The following is an 18,322-nucleotide window of genomic DNA, read 5'->3' as shown; positions in this document are numbered from 1 at the left end:
TCAGTTGGTTGACGCGCTCCCCGTGATTGTGGATTTCACGTAAGCCTTCGCCTCCTCCGCGTTTTGGAACCATTTTTTAGTCCCGTTGTGCGTGATCCGGAGTCGCGCCGGGTACATGAGCCCGTATTTCACTCCCTCCCGGCCCCGGAGTAGCCGCCGCACCTCGCTGAAGGCAGCTCTCGCCTGCACCACACTTGGAGGATAATCGGGGAAGATGGAGATGTCGGCGCCCCCCCAGCGTAACGGGCCGGACTCCCGGGCGCGCCGGAGGATTTCCATGCACTCCTGATGATAGTGAAGCTGGGCCACGATGACCCGCGGTCTGCCGGTCTGGTTCCTCGCGATTCCTCCTCTTGAGAACGATCAATGAGGATGTCTTTATCCATCTGCAGGACATCCCGCAGGAGTTTGGAAACTTCTATAGGTGAGCTGGAGCCCGCGGACTCGGGGATGTTAATGATGCGGATGTTGGAGCGTCTCATTCGCCCCTCCGTGTCGAGGCATTTCTCCCGCAGGCCTTTCACTTCTGATTCCAATTTACCCACTCTGTTTTGGAGAGAGGTCACTTCGCCAGATTGAGAAGAAAGAGCTTGCTCCATGTCCGTCATTATTGTCTTCATTGTCTCCACCTCGGAGCGAATTGTAGCCGTGTTGCTAGCTAGCTCCGTCTTTAGCGCCTGTAACTCGGTTTTAATGGCATCAAAGTCATCCGAGAGCGCAGTCTTCAGCTCCTGACGGAACATTGCAGCTATGTCCGCCTTAAGAGAGGCGCCCTCCTGGCGGGGTGGGGGGGCTGCTCCTCTAGCTGGGCTGGGGCCTGCACCCTCCGTGTTCCTGTGCCTTCCTGCTCTTGGGTGTGGGGGGCCTCTGNCTGGCTGGGCTGGGGCCCGCACTCTCCGTGTTCCTGTGCCTTCCTGCCCTTCCTGGTCTGAGTGCTTGGCGGGATTGCCCGGCGGGCGGTTTCTCTCCGCGGCTCCATGGCGGGTGTTGGGGGGGTCCTGGCTACGGCTGATACCCCGGCGGGGGGTCTTGGCGTGGGGATGGCTGGGCGCTCTCCCCCTGAGTACATTACATCACCATCCACCTCAGCGAAACATAAACACTCACCTGAGCACAGGTGTCAGCTCACCTTAGCACTAACCGTTTGTGTGACAGAATGAAAGTCTTTATCTGAATGGGTTTGTATGATGGAGTGTGTGAGCTGCAGTTACAGTAGAATTGAGTACATTATGTTTAGTTTAAATGTGGAGACTATTTTGGCCAACAGGTGTGTGTGTGTGTGACTTTAGAGTGTGTGTGTGTAGACAGGCCCCGCCCATTCTAGTTTATCACTTAATCCTGTTTGTTTTATGATGTTGCTTCCCTCTGTTGCCATCTTCTTCTCTCTCTCCCCCCCACCCCTCCCCACCGTCTTCCTTTTTTCCGTCCGGTCCAACAACAAAGAAAAATAAACAAATAAATAAATAAATAAAATAAAACATAATCAATATAAATAAAGTTTAGTATGAAATACAACTGGGGTTTACACTCAATAAATCCCTGTTGTGACAGTAAAATCTGCCCAACACAAGAAGCTCTCTGCCCACATCTGTTGGCTCAGTTGTTGGACAGGACAAGTTTAAAAAAAAAAAAAAAAAAAAGTCACAAGTTATGTATATCAAAGTCCAAGTCAAGTCACAAGTCAGAGGTAGGAAAGTCCAAGTCGAGTCTAAAGTTGTCAAATTCCTGACTCGAGTCTGACTCAAGTCCAAGTCATGTGACTCGAGTCCCCACCTCTAGAGTATCTTATCCCACATTCTAGAGAAACTGTTAAGCAGGTTACTATTAGGTGTTTTCTGAAGATGGAAACATTGCTCTACATCTCCTGGTCTATCAGATGTTCTATGACTTCTGGTCCCATGGTGTTTGTGTGAGACTCACTAAAAGGCCTTTGGTTCTCCGGAGAACAGTGTAGCTAAACGCCGGGCATGGGCAGAAGTGACAGGACAGGAAGCACGTGTACAGGCGTCCAGAGCTGCCCAGCACCTGCAAAAGAGTTATGACAATTTTGTTTTGGTAAAAGGAAATACTTAAACAATCATTTAAAACAAATATTTCCATCAAAGAAAATCCTGTCAGTGTGACCTTTAACCTGTCCTCAACAGGAAGTGAAAGCAGCAAAGAACAATGACCAGGTACAGTATTCTCAAAGCTTTTGTAGTGGACGGCCAAATTAAGAACTCCACATTAGACTGGGGGCCCATTTTGGTGAAAAAAATGATTAACAAAAAATGCTGTTTTTAATTACTTCAATGACCACGTGTCATTTGTACAGTTAACAGAGATAAGGAAATTGATGCGTGGGCCGGACTTTGAGAACCTCTAATTTGTACAGACAAAAAGTATTTCATGGAAAACAGACTGGCTTTCATCAAAATGAGCTTTTTTTCAAGAACATTCCAAAGATAAAGCAAACAGAAAAGCACAGAATATTGAAGTTCCTCAATTTACCACTGGAGGCTGGACTAAGAAATGAGCAATTTCCCATCGACTCTCCTGTTAAAACATCCAACCTGACACCAAAATTAAAAAAAAGATGACGATTCAATCAAGCAAAGTTGTTGATTTGCCGAAATTGTTTTTAGAAAAACTAAATAAAAGCAATATTACAGGCACTTCAATTGAATACCACTACAACACTCAGAACTCAATTCAGGCTGATTCAGGGTAAAACAATTTTTCATATTTTGTTTTACATAAACTCTGATTTATTGTACATTTCTTTTCAACACGCAGGAACATTTTCTATGCTAAAGTTTCTTAACAGTTAACTGCCATGTTCAGTCCTGCTGTAGAAAAATTCTTAAATCCCCTTTCACAAGTTTACACAAATCAGAAGCTTTGATTGAATTTTCCTTCTGTCAAATGTTTGCGGCTGGTTTAAACTTAGGCTTTGGGATAAAGATTTTCCCTTTAATGTCAAAGTGGAGGCTAACAATGGAGGCCAAGTCTGACTTTTATGGTGTGATGGATGATTAAAGCTAAATAAAATGACAAAACCGCCATAAAACTATGGGTGTGAAATTATTGTGTTAAATTAGCGGTTTATTTATTCTTAATTTTTTGCCATGTTAATCTAGTTTTTAATCTGTAATTATTATCATGTTGTCAATTTTAAAAATCAAGGGTTCAATTGTTTACTTGCATTTAGACTCTTGCGTTGCTCCCAGTGCAGTTCTTAGTGTCTGTGAACAATGAGATATATCACTAGAGATGACATGCTAGCTCTTTGCATACGCAAAGTTGGACGCCATATTGGAATGGATTTGATGCCTGTTTACTTCTGCATTACAATAGTACAAACAGATCTGGAAAAACAAGAATGTGACTTTTCACTAAGAAATTATTTATGTAAGCTGATAAAGGAGAACTTCTAGAAAACATCTGAACAAGATCTGAGTGAGTTTACTATCAATAAAGAAAGTTTAGGCTGATCTTGTCGTCAATTCAAAGTCAATGACAGCTTTAGACTTCACTCTATTTCCATGTTTTAGTTTTATGGAGGATGATTGTGGTATTTGTATGTGTGTTAGACCTCAGATCAGGCCAGACGACCTGCTGGTAATCAGATTACTAAGTGGAGAAAAATAAAGTAACCAGGATTTCCTTGGTAGCAGTGAACGAAAAGCCGAGCGACGAATCCCCGTCCGGTGTGCGGACCGAGAAATGTGGCGTATGAAAGACCACCTTCCCGCTGTCACGCTGGTGCCCAGTCCTTCTGATCGAGGCTGGATGGGATCCTCTTGTAGAATGGGACCCCGGAGCCCAGTGTAGCGCTGAATCACGTGACACGGAACGATTCAGCAGCTGAGCGTGCTGCGTCGGACATTTAATGACTGCGCACACACTTCATTCAAACATTCAAACACCGGTGAGATACAAACTTTGGTAGAGCGTGTGTAAAGCATGCCTACCTGTGCGCGTTTGTCATCCATCAATAGAAGAGGCAGCCGGTAAGAAAAGACTTTGTCCGAACATTAGAAGAGCTGCACTCTTTTGTTTCCCGGTTGTTTGGTGTGGCAGTGGGGCGCACTTTGAAACCGTCTGTGTGTACTTCAGGGACCAGTCGGACTTTTCAGTTTCATGCGAGTTGAGGTTTAACCTGTAAGTGTGCACTGTAGCTTCGGTGAATTTGTGGTGTGGAGTTTCAGGTAAATGTTATTAATCTTTGCTGGTGGTATTTTGTAGTAATTCTTGAAATAATATTAATTTGGTGTATGAACTTAAATAAAAATGAAGAGTTTGATTAATTAAATTGAATAAAAATGCTTTTAAATTAAGGTAAGAATTAGCTTGAATAAAAATGTAATTAAAATATGAATTCACTTAAATTCAGTAATGTAAATGAATTTATTGTTAAATTGGGACACTTAAAATTATATAAATTATTGATTAAAGTTGTTTGTTGCTGTTGTGTGATATAGTTTGACATTGTAAATATTTATTCATACTATTGTGTGTGTTTTTAAGGTTTTTACCTATTCACTGCTCACTAACAAAAATGGAAAAATAAATAAAGCTTGGAAAACAACATTAAGTGGCAGTCTGAGTAAATCAGCCCTCTCATTTGGATGTTCAGCCCTTTTTCAAGTGTGGGAAAAGCGCACAAAATTCGGAAACACTTGAAAATTATGTGGGCTATGGAAAGAGTTTTCTTCAGCGAACAGGTAGAGTCAACAACACTTGTTACTTCATGCAAATAAATGGTGTACATTGTAAGAAAAACAGTAAAATGTTTATTTTGTTGAGCAGAGCGTCCTTCAGTGTCTCTCCTCCAGAAGACTCCCTCCTCTCCAGTCAGCTGTCATGCCACTGGGTTTTATCCTGACAGAGCTGATCTGTTCTGGAGGAAAGATGGAGAGGAGATTCATGAGGGAGTGGAGAAAGGAGAGATCCTCCCCAACAATGATGGAACCTTCCAGATGAGCTCTGAGCTGAACATTTCATTGATCAAACATGAGGACTGGAGGACGTATGACTGTGTGTTCCAGCTCTATGGAGTAAAGGAAGAAATCATCATCACACTGAACAAAACAGAGATCCAGACAAACTGGGGTAAGATCATGAACTTCAGCTATTCAGCCCACCATGACTCTCCAGATCTATCACCCTGCCTGTTTTCCATCTTATTGGTGATTTTCAGAAGCATATCATTTATATCAGGGCTATATCTGATCTAGTTAATCTGCTTTAAAAACTTTAGCATGTAAGGAGTTTATTTGTCATATGAAATTCCCATGTCTCCCATGTTTCCCATATCTGACTGATCCATGTTGTTTCTCAGTCTCTCTTTCAGTGTTTCCTCCTGTTGTTGGAGGAGCTGTTGGTGGGGTTCTGATCCTGGTGCTCGGTGGAGCTCTCTACTGCTGTTGGAGAAAAAGAAATGGTAAGAAACAATACAATCCCAAGGGACCCAGTTAAGCCCAAATCATTAGAACACAAAAATAAGAGATTTCTAAATTAACAACTTTTTAAGTCAATTTAATCTGACTGTAACATCTGTTTACTGTGTTGCAGACTTCCAGCCTCTTCGTGGTAAGTGTTGACCGTTAAAGAAGCACTCCATCTATATTTATTTTTTCTATTGTAAATTCAGTCCTGGTTGTTTCTTAATTATGATTGTGCAGTTTTTAGCAAAAATCAAAATGCCTGTGTTGCTTTTCACAACATTTTTTAATACAACACAGCAGGAGCTTATTACAAACTTACCAGAATCAGTTTGTGATGCCAGCTTGGGGGTGGGGATTCTTGAAAGTGTTCCCCCTCCAGTTGGTTTCTCACCTCTTGGTTTTAATTGCAGCTGAGACATGTATAATGTAGGACCCTTGGTGGGTCATGTAAGACCCTTGGACCGCGCCAAAGTTGAAATAATTGAACTCAAATTGCGCTGCAGCCATACCGCCGCAGGACCACGTCTGTACCATTGACTTAACATTGACACTGGCTGACCCTGACGCGTGAATCAAATTCGGTTTGAACGCACCTTTATTCAGTCATTCCATTTTTCAGAATAGCTATGTGTAGAACATGTCATCCATCCATCCATCCATTTTCTTGACCGCTTCATCCCGTTCGGGGTCGCGGGGTGCCGGAGCCTATCCCGGCCACTGATGGGCGAAGGCGGGGTACACCCTGGACAGGTCGCCAGTCCGTCGCAGGGCCTCAATCACACACACATCCACTCTCACATTCACACCTAGGGGCAATTTAGAGTCACCAATGAACCTATGAAGCATGTTTTTGGACGGTGGGAGGAAGCCGGAGTCCCCGGTGAAAACCCACGCATGCACGGGGAGAACATGCAAACTCCACACAGAAAGGTCCCAGCCGGGAGTCGAACAGGGCCTTCTCGCTGTGAGGCGAGAGCGCTAACCACTGCGCCACCGTGCAGCCTAGAACATGTCATTTCTGTCTAAATCAATGCCATCTATAAAGTCACTCATTTTAGATGATTCATCTTTACAGGTGATCTAGAAAAAGATGATTCCTCAAGTGGATGAAAGAAATTCAAAGCTTCTCAAGAAGGATTTTGTTCAGCTAATTTGTACAAAAAAATACAACCACACCAGTTGATTCAACTGAAAGCAGCACTTAAGAAGTTAAATAGTGAAGGCTGCATTAGATGGAAAGTTTCTGGACATCAGCCCGGCACCATGCTGACGGTCAGCCCCTCAGACAGCTCCTGGAACAACTTTGGGACCAGTCCAAGATGGATCTGACTGTACCATGAGGGACATGAAATAATCTAAAAGAGCTTCCATCTGCATAAAGATGTTCTCCTGTAGAGATTCAATTGCTGTAGTACACTAGTATTTAAGTTAAACGTGTTATAATGTGTTATCATCTCCGTGCTGTTACTGATTTTAAATATGTTACGAGTTTTTTTTGTGTGAATATTTCTACAGTCTGTGTTATAATCTTTAATATTTTACATTTCAACTTTTTTGATGTAATAAGAAACCACTAGATTTTTTACATGTTTTTTCTCAATATCATTTGATAGAGAATGTTCATTTGTAGAATTGTGAACAACTTGTGGTGAAAATTTGTGTCTTCTGATGGAGTAAAGAATCTTCAGTCAGTCTGACTTTGTCTGAGTTGTTTTATTCTTCTGCAGAAGAATATTTAGAAATGCACAAGCAGAGGAACAGAGACACAAGACAAAACATCATTGATAACCTCGACCAACCATCCACGCTACGTCGACATCACTGGAATAATCTCCGCATCCATTTTGCTAAATCAGGAATACAGTCTTAAGGTGGTTTCTTGTGGGAGCGGTTGCTCTAGAACAGGGGTCTGCAACCTGCAGCTCCAGATCCACATGTGGCTCTTTTATCTCTCCATGGTGGCTCCTTGGCCAAACACAAAATAATTCAGGGAGACTGCTGGCCCAGCCATGTCGACCATCTCCCCCTAAGCTCCCCCTAACCAAAACTACCTAAAGAAAACAAATAAACAAAGCTCGCAAACTAAGACTACCAAGGTCCAACCCCAAACTAAAATAACAAACCCAGCAATAAAAGAGTGCCGAGGACAAAGAGGGGAAATGGAACAAAAAATGTAAAAAATAAATAAATAGAAATAAAATAGCATTTTTTTTAAAGTAATGATTACTTAATTAGCATTTATTTAATTTAGATTAGTTACATTTATAAATTAACGGCTGAGGTGCACATAGATGATAAACTGTAGGTTTTTACATCCCTGTAGACCTGAATGCACAGATTTTATATGCAAAGCAAAACTTTTTACCAAAGTTTGAACTTTTATGAGTTAAAAGCACATTATCTTATGCTGCACAACAAATGTTACTAGCTGTCCAGAGCTACACTGAGATGATCCTGTTTGGCACAGAACGTCTTTTATTTTTGAAAATAGGTTATTTGAGCTTTTGTCAAACATAAAAAAGGGAGATGCTAGGTTATTTTTAAATTTTTGCTTTTGTTTGTGCAAAAAATAGATAGTATTCATATTTATTATTTAAAAAAATTGAAGGTCATGAATGCAAATCCAAATTTCTTGAAGAATAAAGTAAAACTACGTGGCTCCTTCAAGGTTTTGATCAGTAGAAAATGAGTCCAAATGGCTCTTTTACTGTTAAAGGTTGCTGACCCCTGATCTAGATGTGACTCAATACATTTCAGCTCTCAGTCTCTGTTGGTTTCTGGTTGGGACGGTTGCCCATCCTGTTCCCCTCACTTCTCAGCTCAGCGATCACTACCCTCCTTTGTGTCGCCATGCAGCCCTGCTAAAGTGTTGCCGGGGGCTCCTCAGGTGGAGGAACATTTTTGCAATGTGAAGTGTGTGTCCAGGTAGCAGGCTCAGTGACCTTCACAGCCGTGTTTGTGGTCAGCAGGATCTGGAAAGGGTCAACCAAGTGCTGGCGATTCCACCTGTGTCTCTTGAAGCTTTTCACCAGAATGAAGTCGCCGGGACTCAGAGAGTGGAGCTGACCATCAGGTGGGCGTGGAAGGGCAGCAACCACCTGGGACCGGATCCCTGAAAGAGTCTTAGTGAGATTTGCACAATAGGTTGGGATACTACTTTATACATTTGAGTTATCAAATATTTAGTCCTGTGACTGATTCTCAATGGGTTCTCACCAAGTATCGATCTAATATTTTCATTTGAAGAGGCCGTAGTGCTGAGCGTCTGAGTCACATGACATGGAACAGTTGAGCAGATGGGCGCGCTGTGTCTGACATTTACTGGCGACCCACACACTTCATTCAGGAAAAAGCACCGGCGAGATACAGGCTCGGTAGCGCGTCTGTAAAGCGTGTCTACCTGTAAAGGTTGTGATCCATTTGTAGAAAAGACAGCCGGTAAGAAGTAACTTTGTCTGAGCCCTAGAATGACCCCGATCGCTTATTTCCTGTTTGATCGGTGAGCTGTGGAAACTTGGAGCGTGCTTCGCAATTGTACTTCAGGTACCTGTCGGAATTTTTGTTTTCATGCACTTTGATGTTTAACCTGCTGGTGTACGGTGTAACTTTGGTAAATTTATGGTGTGAAGTTTTCAAATGAATGTAATTATGTTATGTAATGTAATTATGCAATAATGTATAAACTTAAATAAAAATGTAACTAAAATAAAGTAAATTAATTTACTGTAAAATTTGCGAGGTTGCTAGATAAATGAAGCACTTGAAATTATATAAATTATTATTAATTAAAGTCTTTTATTGCTATTTGATAATAGAATTTTAATTTGTGAATATTAATTGCCATTATTATGTGTTTTAGGATTTTTACCTATTGACTGGTGACTCACCAAATAGAAAATAGATAAAGATTGGAAAAATAATCTCAAGTGGCGGTCTGAGTAAATCAGTCGGTGGAGGTGGAGGCACGGGCCCGCCTCACAAGCAAGGGTGGGGATAGTAGCAACTCCGTTCTGGCCAGAGGAAGATCAAATTTGGTAAATACCAGGAGAAAACCTTCCACTGACTGCTAGAAAACGACATGGGCTACGCCATCAACCTGATTTCATCCCACCAGAAGGAGCGAGAGAGGACAGGGTCTCAGCCAGAGATAACACTTCAGCTCCTTATTTAATCAAAGAAATCTACTTTGGCAGATTATTTTGCTAATTACACAGATCTGTTCATCACCCCCTAACAACCATAAAATAAAATGGCTGCTGTGGAGAGAATTTAAGAGAAAAGCCATAATTTAAAAAAAAAAAGTGATTTTTTTTAAATTAATTTGTCACCTGCAGCGTTCAAAAAGTCTCAATATTCATTTTTGTTGTTGTTGTTCTTTCATGTCAAATACAGGATGATGGTAGTACAACAGTTTTTCACAGATTAAAAACACAAAATCATTTCCGGATGACACATGCTGGATTAAATCTTTTCTTATAGATTTTACAAGCCAAACAAACATTTTAACTTTTTAACTCAAACAGATATCTACTGAGTTAATCCATTTTTAAAGTATTTTTTACTCATTTCATTGAAATGTAAACAAGAAGATAAAGTTAGATTTACATGTTATGCAGAAAATACCTGTTATTTATCCGCCACATGGTGTCGCTGTTTCACCGGTCTACGTGGTAAAATAAAAGTGAAGAAATTACCATCATTATGGTTTACAATAAAAATGCTAAAAAGCAGGAACATTAATGGCTTAACATTGAAACAAAAAAACTCTTCACCTCTGCTGGAAACATTTTTCTTTTTGTGAAATTGAGGATGAAAGTTTCAAATCAACAATTGTTGCCTTTCACTAAATTTTAATTCACAGTGTTTGAAAAACAACAGAAACACTGGAGATATAAATTAAAAATGAAAAGAAAATCAAATCATTTAAAGCTTAAAAAACTTTAATTAGATAATATATTTTTTTTAATCCATAATTTGAATGTGAAAACAGCATTTACTTTTATCCCCTATTGTTTTTTGTAAAACTTTTTAATGAGCTTTAAAGCAATGAAAGTACATATTTAACCATTAACTGGTTCCCTGGCATGAAGTCAAAAGTTTTCTAAGTAAACATTTATGGAGTGAAGTACATTTTTGAAAAAGTGGAACGCTTCACGATTGTGCGTGTCATCCTTGCGCCAGGGGCCATGCTAATCTTCTCTGTATCATTCCAATTTTAGTACATGTACTAGTACACTAGTACATCCTGCAGCTGTCTCTCAGTACTTCTTATAGCACTCACATATTTCCTGTTTGTAGACTAAAGGTTTGCATTAGGATGAACCAGAGGAAGCTAAAGTCTGGAGAAAAAAACACAGAGATTAATTTAAATATTAGTCTGATTGTTTCTACTATATGTGCAGGTCTCTACTCACCAAAACTCCTTCATTATAAGTTTGACCCAAATAGTTCTGATCCGACAGGTCCAGCTTCATTCTGAGTCTGTGACACTTCAGAGCATGATGGGAGATAAAGGAGGTCTTTGTAATGTCACTTGTTGGGCCTACTTAACTATTACTTATTTTGTTTTTTTTTTTTTTTGTTGTTTTTTGCTGAAAATTACTTGCTGTTAAATATATTTTCTTTCATTTTATCACATTTATCTAAAGAAAGGGGATTTTGACATGTTTTGTGATGCTTTGTATTTTCTTGCCTTTGCAAAGCATTGTAATGATCCTACCCACTGCAGGAATGCATTATGGGAATTTCAGTTTAGGTTTGTTAGTCTGTTGGACCATAAGTTAGTGGTCTACTTCCAGAAATGACTTTACAATGCTTGTTTGGCTTTTGCTGACTTAAAATAAGGTTTCATGGAAAACTCTGTGAAATTTAGCTAATTTTATACTCAGCTGAATGCAAACTGTAATAGCTGTTTGGATTTCAGTTTAAAGCAGGGGTATTCAAATCCAGGCCTCGAGGGCTGGTGTCCTACATGTTTACCAACCAACCTTCCATTGAAGCTCCTTATTGGCTACTAATTTCCAAGATCAGGTATGTTTAGCCAATAAGGAGCTTCAATGGAAGGTTGGTTGGAAAACATGTAGGACACCGGCCCTTGAGGCCTGGATTTGAATACCCCTGGTTTAAAGGCTAATGTTGTATTGGCCAAACATTTCAGCAGGATATCAGCTTCAGCAATTTCAGCTATTAACTTAGGTGTTATTAACTATCAATATCAGCAACTTTTGTGGCAAAATTCAGCTTAAAACATTCACACTAGTATTAGTGCTGATAATGCTATATATCTAGTTCATAATTATGTTAAAAAATTACAGTTTTAAAATTTTTAAAAATTCAGTTCTTAGTGTTAAATTAACGTTTATCGTGTTTGGCCCGCGACCTAAGGTGCATTTTGGATTTTGGCCCCTTGTGCGATTGAGTTTGACACATAGACTGTATATAAAATAACTGGACGAAGCAAGCCCCCCTACTTCCGTGTTCCATATAGGAAGTACCACTGGGTTGCAAAAAGGCCAAAGTCCCATTGACTTACATTGAGAAACAGACAGTTATTTCTCAGTCATTTTATATGTCAGAATAATCATTCTTCCTCTGCTGCTTTCTGCTTAACTTCTTTTTTCTAATCCTAATTTTTTTTCAAAGATTTTTTTCCATTATCACAAGTTATTAGAGTTATAAATTGACCAATCAGATGGCTCAATAAGCGTTTGTGGGTCTGACGTCGACCGTCTGGGGGGTTTGAGTGACAGGTGACGGGTAGCCAATGGGAGCAGACTTCATCAATGGCTCCGTCAAAAGACCTTTAACACCTACTTTACAATTCAACAATGTACCTACCAGTCATTGTTCTACTGTTGTTTTCCTCAATGGAATGTACCGATGCAGCAGTTTAAAACAACAAGAGACCCATGCTCTCCACATTTTTAGATGAGGATTTACTCTGTAGAAATAGATTTCACTCTGAGGTTATGTGCTTTGGACTTTTTTCTTTGTTTAATGTTCATTTTTCACTTTTCACTCGTATTTTCAAACAGAAAAAAGATCCAGCTGTTCACTTGTTAGGATGGTTATTTATTTTAAATACCGCTGAACGCGCTTCTCACGCGCATCTGATCAGACTGTAAACCTGCATGTGAAGTAACGCTGTGGCTCGCGCGAGGGGGCCGCGCGCAGTTCGGGCACAGCGTCACCCAAATGCTCCTTTTATCTCGACAAAAAGGAATAAATGTAAGTAAATCCCAAAGCACCGCTGACAGAATCAACTGTTGGAATGGTTCTCCCTCGGCTTCAGCAATGACTTGTACAATTCTCTCGAGGCGAAGACGATGAAGTTGGCTTCCGATTCACAGCGAGAGCGTTCCACTGTATTTTTCGAACTCAGACCACCTAAAAACAGGTCCTGTTCGGAAAATTCGGAAGCCAGCTTCACGGTCGTCTCAAGCCAGCGTTTACATCCGCGGTCCCATGGTAAAGGCGTGGAAAGAGGCAGACGGTTGCAATAATCTCACTCCTGATTGGCGACAGTACTTCCTGTAGATTCGATGACTCAGCTATGACTCAGACCAATCGCTGGAGATTGTTTGCAAATGGCGGTATCCATTTCAGGAATTGACGGGGAAAGCGGCGGCCTACTTTCGCGAGGAGAGGAAGTAATGCATTTCCAATGGGGGACCTCAGTGCTTGCTTTGTCCATTAATTTTTACAGTCTATGGTTTGACACCCTTGCGCTATAGTATTACACCTTATTCCAGAAGAAGAAGACAGTGAGAGGGAAAAAATGATGTTTTAGATCACAAGTGGTTACTTTAATAAATATTTCCTTAAAAGAGTTTGCAAAATTAATGTCTGTGAGTTTATAAAGATGTTCATTTAATCCGTAACATCAGAGCATGATGGCTCAGTGGGCTAAGTGTAGAGCTGCCATGCGGGAGACCTTGGTTCAAACCCTAGGGTGTCCACAAATCTCCATCCACATTGGATCCTTATATGTCAAGGGTCATGACTTTGACCTTCAAAAGTTAGTCTGCTGCCTACCTGGGTTTACTATACCCTTAAAAAAATGGGGTTGTGTCATGAAAATCAACTGCCTGCTGCAAAATAGTAGTTCAAAAGGTGAACATTTAGTCAGCAATGTCTGATAAGTTTAACAAGCGTTAGTATTAATTCCATTAAACATTGGCATCAAGCTAGCGGACTTTAGCTTTATGTGCTAAATTGATTTACCGGTATATTTTTATGAATTAGCTATTGATCTATTAAGCTTAAATTGATCAATCGATTTTAATCGATTTTACTAACCAAGCCCTAGAATTCAGTTAGTTTATTCCCTTACCTTCACCATTCCCTCCTTTGTAGCACAATTAGCTAAACTGTTTGTTCATTACTTCTGCTGGGGTTTTTTAAGCTAATTTGGAGTTTAGCGACATCTCAGTAGATTTTTTTTAGGCTAGTTTGACATTTAACTACAATTTTAGCAAAATGCTAACTTTTTTGGCCAATTTTACATTAACTACCGTTTTTCGGCAATAGATCTAATATTTTAGCAAAACGCTGACTTTATTTTTTTTGTTTTAGCAAATTTGGCATCTACCGAGGTATTTAACATAATTAAGCGCTTAGCTAATATTTTAGCAACATGCTAGTTTTTTTGGTTAATTTTGCATCTACTAAGGTTTTTTGGGTAGATTGGAAATTTAACTAATATTTTAGTGACATGCTAGCATTTTAACTCGCATTTTTTAGGCTAATTAAGCCTTTGGCTAATATTTAACATGATAGCTTTTTTTTATAGCTAGTTTGGCATCTACTGGGATTTTTAAGACAACTATGCATCTGGCAAATATTTAGCAACATGCTAGCTGTTTTGGCCAATTTGGCATCTACCGAGGGTTTTTAAATATAATTATACATTTAGCTAATATTTTAGCCACATGCTAACTTTTCGGCAAACTTAACGTGTATTAGGATATTTTGGGCTAATTATGAATTTAGCTAACATTTTAGCCACATGCTAACTTTTTGGCAAACTTAAATGTAAACTCTGATATGTCGGGCTAATTATGCATTTAGCTAACATTTAAGCAATATGATGGCTCATTTGGCAAAATTAGCATATACTGGGTATTTTTCGGTTCATTTGTCATTTAAATATTTTTTGCTACATGAAAGCTCATTTGGCTACTTCCACATCTGCTGGGATTCTTTGGGCTTTTTAGGCATTTAGCTAAAATTATATCAACATGTTAGTTGTTTTTGCACATTTGGCATCTATTGAAGTTTTTCAAGGTAAGTTGGCATTTGGCTAATATTTTAACAATATGCTGGCTGTTCTTACTAATATTGGCATCTACTACAGTTTAGCAACATGTAAACTTTTTTAGCTATTGTTTTCATCTATTGTGGTTGTTAATTTGTTTATGCATTTAATTAATATATTAACAAACATGCTAGCTGCTTTGTCTAATCTGGCAAGAATTTCCAATAACTTTGGCATTTAGCTAATATTTTAGGAACATGCTAGCTTTTTGGCTATATAGGCATGAACTTTTTTTTTGGCTAAAAAGTAATTTAGAAGTTTTTAGCAAAAGGCAATTTTTTGAGGTATTATTACATCTACTGGGATTTTTTTGGGCTAATTAAGCATTTAGCCTATATTTTATCAACATGCTAGCTGTTTTCTTAAATTTGGCATCTACTGAGGTTTTTCAAGGTACTTTGGCATTTAGCTAATATTTTAGAAATAGTGGCTAATTTTTTGTGGCTAATTTGGTGTTTATCTGATAGTTTACTAACATAGTTTTTTTCTGTTTTTGTAATCTAATTTGGAATCTATTGAGGATTTTTGTACTAATGAGGATTTTAGCAAATATTTCAGCAACATATTTGTCAACTTTTTATTTTATTTTGGTTTTACCAGATTGTTTTCTTTTTTAAATGCTTTGCAAAAAATATTTGAGACTTCTAACAGGTTTCTTCTCATTTATTAGTTGTTTTTCTATTTCTATTTATAAAGTATTTTTTTTTTAAATAAAGACAGGGATGGGGGAACTAGATTTTTAAAAGACAAAATGAGGAACGCTTCACGAATTTGCGTGTCATCCTTGCGCAGGGGCCATGCTAATCTTCTCTGTATCGTTCCAATTTTAGTATATGCACTAGAGAACTAGTGCGATGAGGGTGAGTCTCTGAGCGCTTTTTAAATCCTTCCCTCTGTCACTCATCTCAGACACGAGGTATGACCTCAGACAAAGCCGTGGACTTTAAAATGATCTAACAATGTTAACAAAACATCCAAAAGGGATCATCTGTTGCTTCTCTGAGACAGTATGATCTCAGGTTAACCATCTCCATTCAAGGTTGGACTCAAATGCTTCTATCAAATTAAAGTTATATTTAATTCTGACTTGGTGGAAGGTTTTCCAGGCATGCTGGGAGAAGAAGGGGGGTTTTGTCACGTCATACGAGCGCGACCGGTTTGCCGGAAGCGCCAGAACAAAAGGGTGAGTCAACACCCCCACCAGGAAGACATTTGACTCTTTACAACCCCCACAGCAGCTTCAACCAACCCCCATATGCTGCTGGTCACACACAGGGGTGGAGACGCTGATTCAGACAAGGATCTGTGTGGAGAAAGAGAAAACTGGTCTGATCGCGTCAGACTAACGTCATTCTGCTGCTGCCTTCAAGCAGGAAGTGAGAGCGACGAAGAAAAATCAGCCCAGATACAGGAGTCTGTGGTTCAGCTTACAGCAACAGGACCATCGAAACTCAAATGGCTCAAGTTAAACCAGGATTAACTCTAAAAAGAAAGAGGATTATACACTTCAGTGGTGTGGATACAAACCTCAGCACTCATTCCTTTGTTGAGCAGCTGATCAGCTCCTGATCTAAACTAAATTCTCACTATTTCTGACTTTTACTGCTCTTTGCTGCTTCTAACAACTACTTTTTTATTTGTGAGTAAATGTGCGATAAAATTCTACTTAAAAATGTGTTTTGTTTTTTTATTTGAACAGATAAACTCATGTTTAATGCAGAAAATACCTGCAGGTCTGCCACATGGTGTCGCTGTTTCCCCGTTCCATCTTGAGATACATAGAGAAGAAATTAGTTTTATTATGGTACAAAATGCTGAAAACCATTAGTATAAACAGATTTACATTTAACACAACAGAGCATTAATGTATCATGTTTGCTTAAAACACTTAAACTGAGAGCAAACAGATCAAAACAGCTGACGCTGGTTCTAATTGGTAATCAGCCGCTCCACTAAAACAAACTCAATTGTCCAAAATTGTTTTGTTTTTCACTTGACACGATTCAAAATTACACATCATAATTAAGGCTGTGGCCGTACTTAGTTTTGCCTTTCTTCTTAGTTCTGTATTTTGTGTGTTTTATTTCTGTCAGAGTTTCCATTTTAAACATTGAATTCCAAAACATAAAGGAGAAAAAAAAATCTTACAAATAAGAGACCAAAGTCTAAGCATAATGTAAAAATAATACTTAAAAATAAACAAAATATATATTAGCATATAATACTAAATTAAATATAACAATAAAATGTGTTTTTTTAATCAAAAGAAACCTGCATTATTCCAGATAAACCAATAAATGTATACATTGAATTACTTGAAAAAACAAAATTCTCAAAAAAAATGTTTTTATGAAACTAAATCACATGTGAATGTATTTAAATGTTGGGATTGTGTTTTTTTGTTAAAACACATATAGAAATCATTCCAGAAAATGTTAACCAAATTGCAATAATGAATCAGGTGCTTTGAGTTTCTATCTTTTGTACATATTATCTTGTATCTTATCTACACAGATATATATCATTAATTGTTTTAAAACGAAAAAGAACATGATCTAATATTAAATGTGTCTTATTTAAAGTCCCCCATGATATTTTTTTTATTTAAAAAAATGAGTTCTCAGTAGTATTTAAATTATGATTATGAAGCTTTTAATCAAAATCCCACAACCTAAATGTCTTAAAAAGCCATAATTCATGTTGATTTGAAGCCTGTTTCTTGAAGGGCCATGGCTTTAGGTGCTGAGCTCAGCAGCTCTACCCCAGTACCCCCCCGTCTGATTATCATGGCTCTGTATCTCGCTAGCACAAATCTTCACCGCTGCTACATAAAAATGTCAAACAATATTGGTTTCGTATCGTTTTGAGCTGGACGTCAGCTCATACGAGGAAGTAAAGAACTTCATGGAACAAACTTTTAATCATTTACAATCCTTTATAACTGCGGCCGCGTTTCCATGGTAACATCAAGAAGCTCCGTGTAGTCTTGCGGAGACTTTCCAGCATTTGCAGCCTTGCTACCATAAGTATTGTATGAAACTCACACAAAATCCAGTGACGGCTGATTTCACCACAAAATGTGAACGGCGCCTCATTTGACTGCAGTCGATGGGAAGATGCCATCTTCTGTTCTCCAGAACCAGAACTAGGCACACTAGCCGGGTCAGATGAGAAGTTTGGTGCATGTGCAGCAGAGCTGTTGTGACGTAAAGAAGATCATTAATTCAAACAGATCCTTTCTGTGACAGTTTGACAGCAATTTAAATGAGAAATACTCAGGAATTCAAACAGAGTTTGAGTGACAGCGATTTAAAAGGTGAAATACTCGGAAATGCAAAAACGAAATGATTTCTTATTACATGTGTTCTCTTTCATAAGAAAAATGCCACACATAAATATTAAAAACTCAAAAAACATGATTTTCATCGGAGGGGAACTTTAAAAAAGTTTAAAGTTTAAGACAGACTTTTCTTTCTGTCAGAAAGAGGAAAAAACTAATCTTTTAAGGAGGTTCTAAAATGCTGTTGATGCATTTTTCTTTGAATTTGTATTAAAGATTATCAATAAACTTTTTTGG

The 18,322-nt window shown here is 38.8% G+C and overlaps 1 long non-coding RNA gene and 2 other non-coding genes across 3 annotated transcripts; all 3 read right to left on the bottom strand.

Moving 5' to 3' along the window:
• Positions 1–4,755: 4,755 nt before the first annotated feature.
• Positions 4,756–16,110, bottom strand: LOC118599537. Its single transcript, XR_004948936.1, has 2 exons — positions 15,995–16,110; positions 4,756–5,405 (listed from the first exon to the last, which is right to left on the bottom strand). It is a non-coding gene; the product is annotated as an uncharacterized LOC118599537 (long non-coding RNA).
• On the bottom strand, positions 10,565–10,671 carry LOC112138542. Its single transcript, XR_002917803.1, has one exon. It is a non-coding gene; the product is annotated as a U6 spliceosomal RNA (small nuclear RNA).
• LOC112138537 lies at positions 15,493–15,598 on the bottom strand. The gene has a single exon (XR_002917801.1). It is a non-coding gene; the product is annotated as a U6 spliceosomal RNA (small nuclear RNA).
• Positions 16,111–18,322: the final 2,212 nt, after the last annotated feature.

This window comes from Oryzias melastigma, linkage group LG13 (assembly GCF_002922805.2).
Source record: "Oryzias melastigma strain HK-1 linkage group LG13, ASM292280v2, whole genome shotgun sequence".
Lineage (NCBI taxonomy): Eukaryota > Metazoa > Chordata > Actinopteri > Beloniformes > Adrianichthyidae > Oryzias > Oryzias melastigma.
The sequence above is the reverse complement of the archived record's forward strand: the minus strand, read 5'-3'. Positions and strand labels throughout refer to the sequence as shown.